At 45.6% G+C, this 9,145-nt stretch overlaps 1 long non-coding RNA gene across 1 annotated transcript; it reads right to left on the bottom strand.

The window, feature by feature from the left end:
* Positions 1–1,901: 1,901 nt before the first annotated feature.
* LOC129471152 (uncharacterized) lies at positions 1,902–5,680 on the bottom strand. The gene is made up of 2 exons (XR_008653499.2): positions 4,649–5,680; positions 1,902–2,474 (listed from the first exon to the last, which is right to left on the bottom strand). It is a non-coding gene; the product is annotated as an uncharacterized lncRNA (long non-coding RNA).
* Between the last annotated feature and the right edge of the window lie 3,465 nt (positions 5,681–9,145).

The raw sequence follows: 9,145 nt of genomic DNA, 5'->3' as shown, positions 1-9,145 counted from the left end.
AATGTAACCTGGCCAAAACGGAGCTCCAGATTCCACCCATCCACAAGCCAGCTTCTCCTCTGTCTTCCCCAGGTCAGAAAATGGTCCCAAACCAATAACTCATCATCTTTTCTTTTTGAGACAGGGCCTCACTCTGTCATCCACTGCTAGAGTGCAGTGGCACAATCATGGCTCATTGTACCCTCAACATCCCCAGCTCAAGCGATTCTCCCACTTGAGCCTCCCAAGTAGCTGAGACGACAAGTGTGCACCACCACACCTGGCTAATTTTTTTTTTTTTTTTGGAGATGCGGTCTTGTTATGTTGCCCAGGCTGGTCTTGAACTCCTGGGCTTAAGCGATCCTCTCACCTCAGCCTCCGAAAGTGCTGGGACTAGAGGCATGAGCCACCTCCCCTGGCCTAAACATCATCTTTGATTCTCTGTTTCTTTCATGCCCCCCTGTTTGCTCTGCCTCCAAAATCTATCCTTAGTCCATGACATTTTCCCCCTCTGCCCCATCGTCTCTTCTCCACCAGGCAGACAACCGAGCCTTTTAAACCTCCATCAGATTTGTCCTCTCCTGGCTTGGACCCCTGCAATGACTCCTTACCTGGGTCCAGCCTCCCCTGCCCCTCCTGCCATCTGCAGACCTTCGAAAGGTCCTCTTTGTCTCCTTCTGCGAGCTGCACCCCTGCCCTGTCTTCCTGCTAAGCACTGGCTGCTTCCCTCCCCTCATCCAGACTCAACCCCAGGGACACCTCCCCCACCGCTGCTCGCTCGCTGTCCCTTCTCATCTCATCGTCTTTCCTCTGCAGTGCTTGTTCCTGCCTGGAATGCTCTTCACTGATCCTTGTGTTTATCGACCCCACTCTTCTAATGCCCATCCGTGAGAGCAGGGCCTTCTCTTTCCCTGTTTTATATCTCAAATCTAGAACAGCGTCTTGCACACAGTAGATGTTCAATAGACACTCCTTAAGTTAATTACTTAGTGAATTAGCCACTTTCCCTTCTTTAACTGTAGCCCTCTAGTGGGGCAGAGCAGGAGCTGGGCAGGTGAGCTGGCCCAGGGGTTTTCTGGAGGGAAAGATACCAATAGAAACTGTTGGCCCTGTGGCTGAGTCTGTGGGGAATGGAGAGTCACTTGGGGTGGCATAGGGTCACCTGGAGTCTGCTAATTCCTCAGAAGTGGTGGAACTCTTCCCACCTGTTAATGAATGGCCTGGTGTGGGAACTGGGACCCCAGCCCTGTGCTTCCCCGGAGCCAGTCTGTACCTGGCCTCAGGTAATCATGCCACAGGGAATCTGCTCCACATCCTGGGAAGTGGAGGAAGAAGAAACCAACCAAACAGCAGGATGCAAAGGAGGGGGCTCGCCTTGGGGACTGGAATGAATGCTCCTCTGTGGTTTTACTGTTTCAGCCACTTCCGTGGGCACTTAGGGTGTGGAGGGAATGAATTAGGCTAGCCGTGATGGCAGCAGGCCACAGAAATTAAAGGGATGGCATTTGTTGAGTAGGTACTCGGGGACTTCTGGGCTGAAGGAAGGGGGGCTAAGCCCAGCAAGGAGCAGGGATCACAATAGTTCCAGGGCACCTGGCTGGCTGGCCCAGCCATGAGATTTGAAACCTCGTCTCCTGGTGCTGCCAGATCTATGGAGCCTGAGTTCTAGGTCTCTGTTCATCCCTAACATTCCTGGGTGACCAGCTGATCAGCCAGCCACAGGCAGGTGGCAGAGTCCTGGTCACAGATGCAACCAGCCCAGGGACATCTGTGAGCCTGGAGAAAGCACACATCAATGGCAAAGGCCGGGATGCAGCCAGCTGGGAGAGTGGCAGCCCCGGCCTCCTTCCCTCCTCCAGGGAGCATTGCTGCTGTGATTTAGGAACACTCATTTGCAGTTTACTTACTGACCAGCCAAAGTCTTGACAGTTTTAAAGAACATTCTTTAATTTATCTCAATGTCCAATTGCAGTCCTCCCAGTTCTGGAGAACTTTCCTCTGTCCCGACCTTGGTTATTCACTCCATGTGGGCTCCTCTTTCTTCTTAGCCTGTCCACCTACATTGTTCTGGACGCTTCTCAAGCTTTTCTCCTGCCCAGCTGGCCCTCTTTTGTGCGGTGTCAGTCTGATGTTTCGCAGCTTCCAGGCATTATTTTCAGGGGTCTTTTGCAGGTCTCCTATTTTTGCCCTCATTAAAAAATACCATGGGCTGCTCTGGTCTTAAGGTTGCTGTGCCCTCTTTCATTTCCTTGCAAGTAGGTTTCTGCCATCCTCCAAAATTTCAAGTGGGGAGCCACCTGGAGGCTAGGTGAACAGGGCAAGGGCACTGCCCCTTCCTGCGGGAGCCCCTCCCTAAGTCACAGGTGGCTTTTCCTCCACTTGCTCAGAAGTCTTTCCATTTAACTGCCTTTCCTCTTCAGCGGCTGCTGAGGGTTCCTGGTTGTGGGAGAATGTTTCAGACATGGCCCTCTGTCACATTCTCTGAAGGCAGTGGCCTGTAACAAGATGACAGTGGATAAAGATAAAAAAGATTTTAAAAAATGGTAAAAGTACAGAATGAGACATTTTGACAAGGCTAATTTTATACAACAATTTTGAAGTAGCTCCGTCAAATGGCTACATTAAAAGTAAAAGTGGTATATACTTTAAAATTGCCAAATAATATGTAAAGTGACCCAGTTCTGTTTTCTTCCAGATTCAGAAGGAAATTGGGTCATTCCTTCTCCAAAGCAGAACGTACTGCAGCTGTGAGAGTTCTAGGAGAAAATTCAGGTGGATGTTTCTGTAATCTTGGAATGGAGGCTAAGCCTGGCAACAATGCTAGAAAACAGTGCTGAAGTTTGACAGATTTAGCCACATACAATGGCAAATGACAAACTGTAAAAGGAATTCTTGTAAGACGAGGAAGGAAGGAAGGAAGGAAGGAAGGAAGGAAGGAAGGAAGGAAGGAAGGAAGGAAGGAAGGGGCACCCTAAAAGGGCAAACAGTAGTATAGGTCAGAAATAACTTTGAAAGAACCACAGGGCGCTGGTAGGCCAGTCAGGGACAGACAGACCCCCTCTTCCAGGGGCCGGGCTGGGCTGGGGTGGGGTCCACAGGTGCAGCCCTGGAGCTGGGCTTGCCTGTCTGCATCCAAGCATCCCTGTGCTTTCCCTGTGAGCTGGCAGTCCCCACTATGAGATTCTAGCCTGGAAATGTGCTATAGGGAAGCTTACAGCAGCAGAGCGTAGAAAAGCAAAATAGAAATGTGAAAGGAAAATAAAAACTTGGGACCCCAATTCCCTCCGCCAAAAGAAAAAAAAAAAAGCTGAAAGTGGAGTCATGCAAGAAGTTGCATTTCCCTTTGTTCCTAAGCAGGTAGAGACAGATAAAAGGTTAAAGATCTCTGCTCTGCGTTCACCTTATCTTGTGTCAAGAGTCGAGTTACTGAGCATAGGACGAACACATAATTGACCATTCCCCTACGTGCTCCTTTTCTTTTGCAACATGTGGATTCACTAATGTGACCATACCCTCCGTCTGTCCCCTCCAGCCGGCTTTTCTCCTTTAAATACTGAAGCCCTCGAAATCATCTTTGAAGAAAGGCATAGACCTGTCTCCCAAGACGTGTCCTTAATCTTGGCAAAGTCAGCTTCTAAGTTGATCGAGGCCTGTCTCAGATATTTTCAGGTTTACAGAAAGAAATTCAATTTCAGTCACAAACAGAATGATAAAATAAGTTGTTATGCATCCGTAGAAAGAAGATATTAACATGGTAGGCCCTGTATTTATTAACCTATGCTTGTGATAAATAAAAACAGGCTGTACGGTCAAAGGTGGAATACAGCTATGAGGAGAGAAGAAGTGATAAATGTATGGTCTTTTAAATTCGTTTCATTTACTACTAGTGAGGTTGAGGATATGTTCCCATTTAGGGGCCGGTTACTTTGTCTTCTGTGAATTGCCTGTTAAATCCTTACCCATTTCCTACTCTTTTCTTAGTGATTGGAAAGACATGTTTATGCAACACAGATATTAACCATTGGCACATTACTTCTATTGTAAACTATTTTCTCCCTGCCTGGAATTTGTCCTTTAATTTGTTTAAGGAGCCATTCATTTAGTTTTTGCAATATTCAAATCTGTCAGTCATTTCCTTTACGGTTTCCAGGTTTTGTTTCCTGCTTAGTAAAAGCCTTCTTCACCATGGGATTTTAAAAATATTCTTCCATATTTGGCTGTAAAAGTTTTATAGATTTTTTAAATGTTTAGCTCTTTAATACACCTGGAGTTTATTCTTGCAAATGGTAAGAAGATTCTAACGTTGGTTTCAAAATGGATAGTGAGTTTTCCCCAAAGCCTCTGTTGACCTCCCATCTTTCCAGCTTGGCTTTGAAAGGCCTCCTCTATCAAATACTAAATTTCCACATAAACATGAATTTGTTTCTGGATTTTCTGTGTGAATTACTAAAGTCTTTTTGGAGCTTTTCGAAATCATCTTCAGGATTCCTATATATTTTCTCTTTCAGGTGAACTTTCAAATCAGCTTCTCAAGTGTCAACATCCTGTTGCGATTTTCATTGATATTGAACTGAATTTATAGATTTTGCAAGCAGAAAAAATTATTTTAATTTTTTGAGAAAAAAAGTTTTAAATGGTTTGTTTTCAGATTGTGTCAAGATATCCCTACCTCCAAAGTTGTCAGGTTTGCCGGCCTTGGGGTGAAGCGTGGGGCTGCTGGAAGCGTCCAGCCCTGACTGTGTGTCCAGGACAGTGAGCCCCGAAGTGAGCGGACCGCGTACTGATGGTGCAGCCAACTTCATGCCCTCGGTCCAGGGAGGACTAAGGGACAAGCTGCAGCAGGCGCAGAGGAAGCAGTTGGTGTCCGGGAGGCCGCTGGTACAGGGCGTTGGGCGTGGCTCCTTCCCAAGTGCCTTGCACTATCCAGGCTGGGCTGCAGAAGCAGGCTCGGGGGCGACGCGTGTGGGGACTAAAGCAGCCAGCCTTGGCACGTGCCCACAGCAAGTAACTGACTTGACTTGATCTGGTTTTTTTGAAGAAAGGTTTATTCATACCCATTATGTACACATGTGTAAATTCAAACCCACGGCTTGCCGGAGCCTGGACTTTCTTGAACATCAGTTGCTCCCATGCTACCATTTTGCAGTTTGCCTGTCTCCAGTAGATGATTTCTGAATATTTTAATCAACTCATTATTAACCATTCACATGTCCACGTTAGCCTCATTTTAAGCAATTGCACCTGTGGGTTTCACAGGCCTGCTGTATTTTTAGTACAGATTAAATAAAGCATGACTGTTGGGGCGTGCTCTGCTTGCCCACCTGCCATGTTGAGTCATTGTAGCCGCACGCTGGCAGAGAGGACGGAGCCTGAGTCGGGTGCCGAAGGCCTTGGTCTTGCCCGGGCTTTGGCCCCAGCCGCTGCCAAAGACCTAGAGGAAAGAATTTCAGCGTTAGGGCTTCATCCGCCTGTCGTGGAATCGGGACTTCGACTCAGCGCTCCAATTGCTGGGGCGGTGAAAGGCGTATCCCCGCGGCGCGGCGCCTGAGGGAGCCTCTGGAGCAGATTCCCATGCACAGACCCTCGCGGTGATGGGGACGGAAGGGGAAATCCAGGCTCCGGAGCAAGCTGGGGCTGGCTTGGGGCCAAGGAGTGTCCTTATTCTGTAGCTCCCAGAGCTCACAGGAGGGGGCTGGGGAGGAAGCGGACAGCCGGGAGTGGGGACAGAAGAAAGCGCCCACATCAACTGGCTGGCACGAACCACATGTCCCCTAGAACGGGAATCCCTGCCGGGTGAGGGAGGCCGGAGCTGAGCCGCAGCCCCAGGAAGGGCGGGGCCTCTTCAAAGCATTCCCTCCGCAACGCTCTGGTAGCCCTGGGACTCCAGCCTCGCCTGCCAGCCCCAGCTCAAAAGGCCTCTGTCTCTCTCAGGCCTGGGGGTGGGAGCAGCCTCAAGATAATGGAGTGCGTGAGCTGGGGCCTCATTCAGACCTTCCCCACCGTAAGGAGAGAACAGAGGGCCCGGACAGGGAGCCGGACTGGGCAGAATCACACAGCCAGCCAGGGGCTCCAACTACAGCTCCCTGAACCAGCCCAGGCCATCCCTGACTCCCAGGGGACACTGGTAGCTGTTTTGGCTCTATGGCCGGGGTGGGGCGGTGGGGGGCTAATGCTATAGAAAACATGCCGCAGGCATCGTGCAAAATGGACCAGAAGGAAAATTTTTAAAGTGGGACAAATACAGTATAGAATGCTAAGTTAATATGCGTAAACATCTTAAAGCAATACATAATTTTTAAAAGAAATGTCGGGCCAGGGGTGATGGCCTGTAATCCCAGCACTTTGGGAGGGAGAGGCAGGAGCATCCCTTGAGCCTAGGAATTTGAGACCAGCCTGGGCAACATAGGGAGACCTCGACTCTTAAAAAAATAAAATAAATGTCAAGTACTAAAATTAACTCAAGATATTAAAAAAACACTGGAAAAGAAATCTCACTTAGGTGCAAGTCTCAGAATCATAGCAAAGCAAACGTAAACCAAAAATTAAATTCTAAGGCTCCCTGCAACCATCTGAATGGACCCCTCCTCCTGGCCAAAGATATTCCAAAGTTAACCTGAAAAACTCGTTTAGGCCGTGATGGGAAGAGGGGTGGTGGGACATGCCTTGTTATACCTGCCTCTCTTTTGGAATTCAGGAAAAGGTGACCAGCGTTAACATCAACATAGACCTTAGTGTCTGATGAGAAACATTTACCAATTCTCTCTGAAGGCTGCTACTTGGAGGCTTCATCTGTGTGATAAAACCTAGGTCTCCACAACCTCTTATAGTAACCCAGACATTCCTTTCTATTGAAAATAACTCTTTCAAGCAATTAACAGTCAGAAAATTCTTAAACTACCTATGGCTGGGCGTGGTGGCTCACACCTGCAATCCCAACACTTTGGGAGGCTGAGGCGGGCAAATCACAAGGTCAGGAGTCCAAGACCAGCCTGGCCAACATGATGAAACCCCATCTCTACTAAAAATACAAAAAATTAGCTGGGCATGGTGTGGGGGCGCCTGTAATCCCAGCTGCTTGGGAGGCTGAGGCAGGAGAATTGCTTGAACCCAGGAGGTGGAGGTTGCAGTGAGCCAACATCATGCTACTGCACTCCACTCCAGGTGACAGTGCAAGATTCTGTCAAAAAAAAAAAAACCTACCTGTGACCTGGAAGCCTCTACCTCCCCTTTAAGTTTACTTATCGTCAGGACCTCCTGAGGCTGTGTCACAGGTGTGTGTTCTTAACCTTGGCAAAATAAACTTTTTCCAAATTGATTGAGCCCTAACTCAGATATTTTTGAGTTCATACAGAATATGAAGAATCCACCAGGACAATAAAACAAAACAAGGCTTGTCCAAGGATTGTAGACATGGATCATTCTTCCAAGATCCATTACTGCTGGTCCTTAGATTATTAGGCAAAGCAAGAGATTAGCACCTCAAAAGGTTCTGAATAAGTATTTCATAATGTAATACCATATTTAATATAAAAAGCTTTTGCTGGTTAGGAATAAAATATCCTTAATGAAACAAAAGGAATTTTATCAGAACCCAACAGGCATCACTATACTTTCAGGGAAAGATTTGAGTGGTATTAAATGCCTTTGAAAATCCAATGGGGAACCTGGATGTTATACACACAAAAATAAATATGTGGACATGCATTGAAAATTTTGTACAGATTTTCAAGGGGCTTATGGGGCTGCTTGAAGCCTTTTGGTGGCCCTGTTAGACATGTCTGGACCCTGGCTTCAGGTCTCTGAATTACAGGGGGTAAGCCAGAGTCACATGCAGGAGTGACGTACTCAGTTCTGTATTCAAATCCCAGCTCTGCACCCAGATGCGTAACTGTGGGCAATTTACTTAACCTAAACTTTGTACCTTTGCTTCCTCATCTGAAACTGTGGCTCACAATGGAACCCACTTCACAATATCATAAGGAGGATTTAATATTAATGTATGCAAAGCTCCTAGCATATAATAAGAGCTCAATAATGTGTAGCAATGGACTATTATTCAAAGGAATCACATCCTTTTGGGAACAAAATAAAGATTCCTGCCTCATCTGTCACTATTTCATATTGTATTTGAGATCCTAGACAATGAAATGAGTCTAGAAAATTATTTAAGCTGTAAAGATTAATAATATAGATAAGAACCATTTTTACAAGTATAATTTTTAACCCCTCAAACTTAAGAAAATAATATAAAAACTATTAGAATCAAGAAATGTTAAGTAAATTAAACAGAATTTCCATATAATAGAAATAATCATAAGCTATAAAGGGGTATATTCTATCTCTAATAGCAACAAAAACTTAGAAATAAACTGAAACATAAATGTGATTCTAGTCAAGGCAGTAAGTGAAGAAAAATAAGTAAGAAGCATCCAGATTGGAAAGGAAGAAGTAATGCTATCTTTATTCACAGATCACATAACTTGTATGTAGGAAATTCTAAGAAATCCACCAAAAAAACTATTAGAACTAATAAAAGAGTTCAGCAAGTTTGCAGAATACAAGATAAATGAATAAACAGTAATGTGCCATACAAAAATATTTGGTTAACAATGGATCGCATATACGATGAGGGTCCCATAAAATTATAATGGAGCTGAAAAATTCCTACTGCCTAGTGACGTCGTAGCTGTCGTAATGTAGTAGCACAATGCATTACTCACCTGCCTATGGTGATGCTGGTGAAAACAAACCTGCCATGCTTCCAGTCATTTCAAAGTTTAGCACACACAGTTATGTACAGAACATAGTGTTTGATAATGATAATAAACGATTATGTTCCTGCGTTATTTATTTACTATATTATATTTTAATTGTGTTTTTTTAGCATGTACTCCTTCTACTTATTAAAAAAAAGGCTGCTGTAAAACAGTCTCAGACAAGTCCTTCAGGAGGTATCCAGAAGAAGACACTGTCATCACACAGGAAATGACAGCTCTATGCGTCATAAAGCTGAACACCTTCCAGTGAGATAGAATGTGGAGGTGGAAGATGGTGATGTTGATGATCTTGGCCCTGTGTAAGCCTAGGCTAATGTGCGTGCGTGTCTTCATTTTTAACAAAAAAGTTTAAATAGTAAAAAGAAAAGAAAATAATTTTAAAATAGAAA

This window comes from Symphalangus syndactylus, chromosome 21, assembly GCF_028878055.3.
Source record: "Symphalangus syndactylus isolate Jambi chromosome 21, NHGRI_mSymSyn1-v2.1_pri, whole genome shotgun sequence".
In the NCBI taxonomy this organism is placed as follows: domain Eukaryota; kingdom Metazoa; phylum Chordata; class Mammalia; order Primates; family Hylobatidae; genus Symphalangus; species Symphalangus syndactylus.
This window is presented reverse-complemented; position numbering and strand designations above follow the sequence as displayed.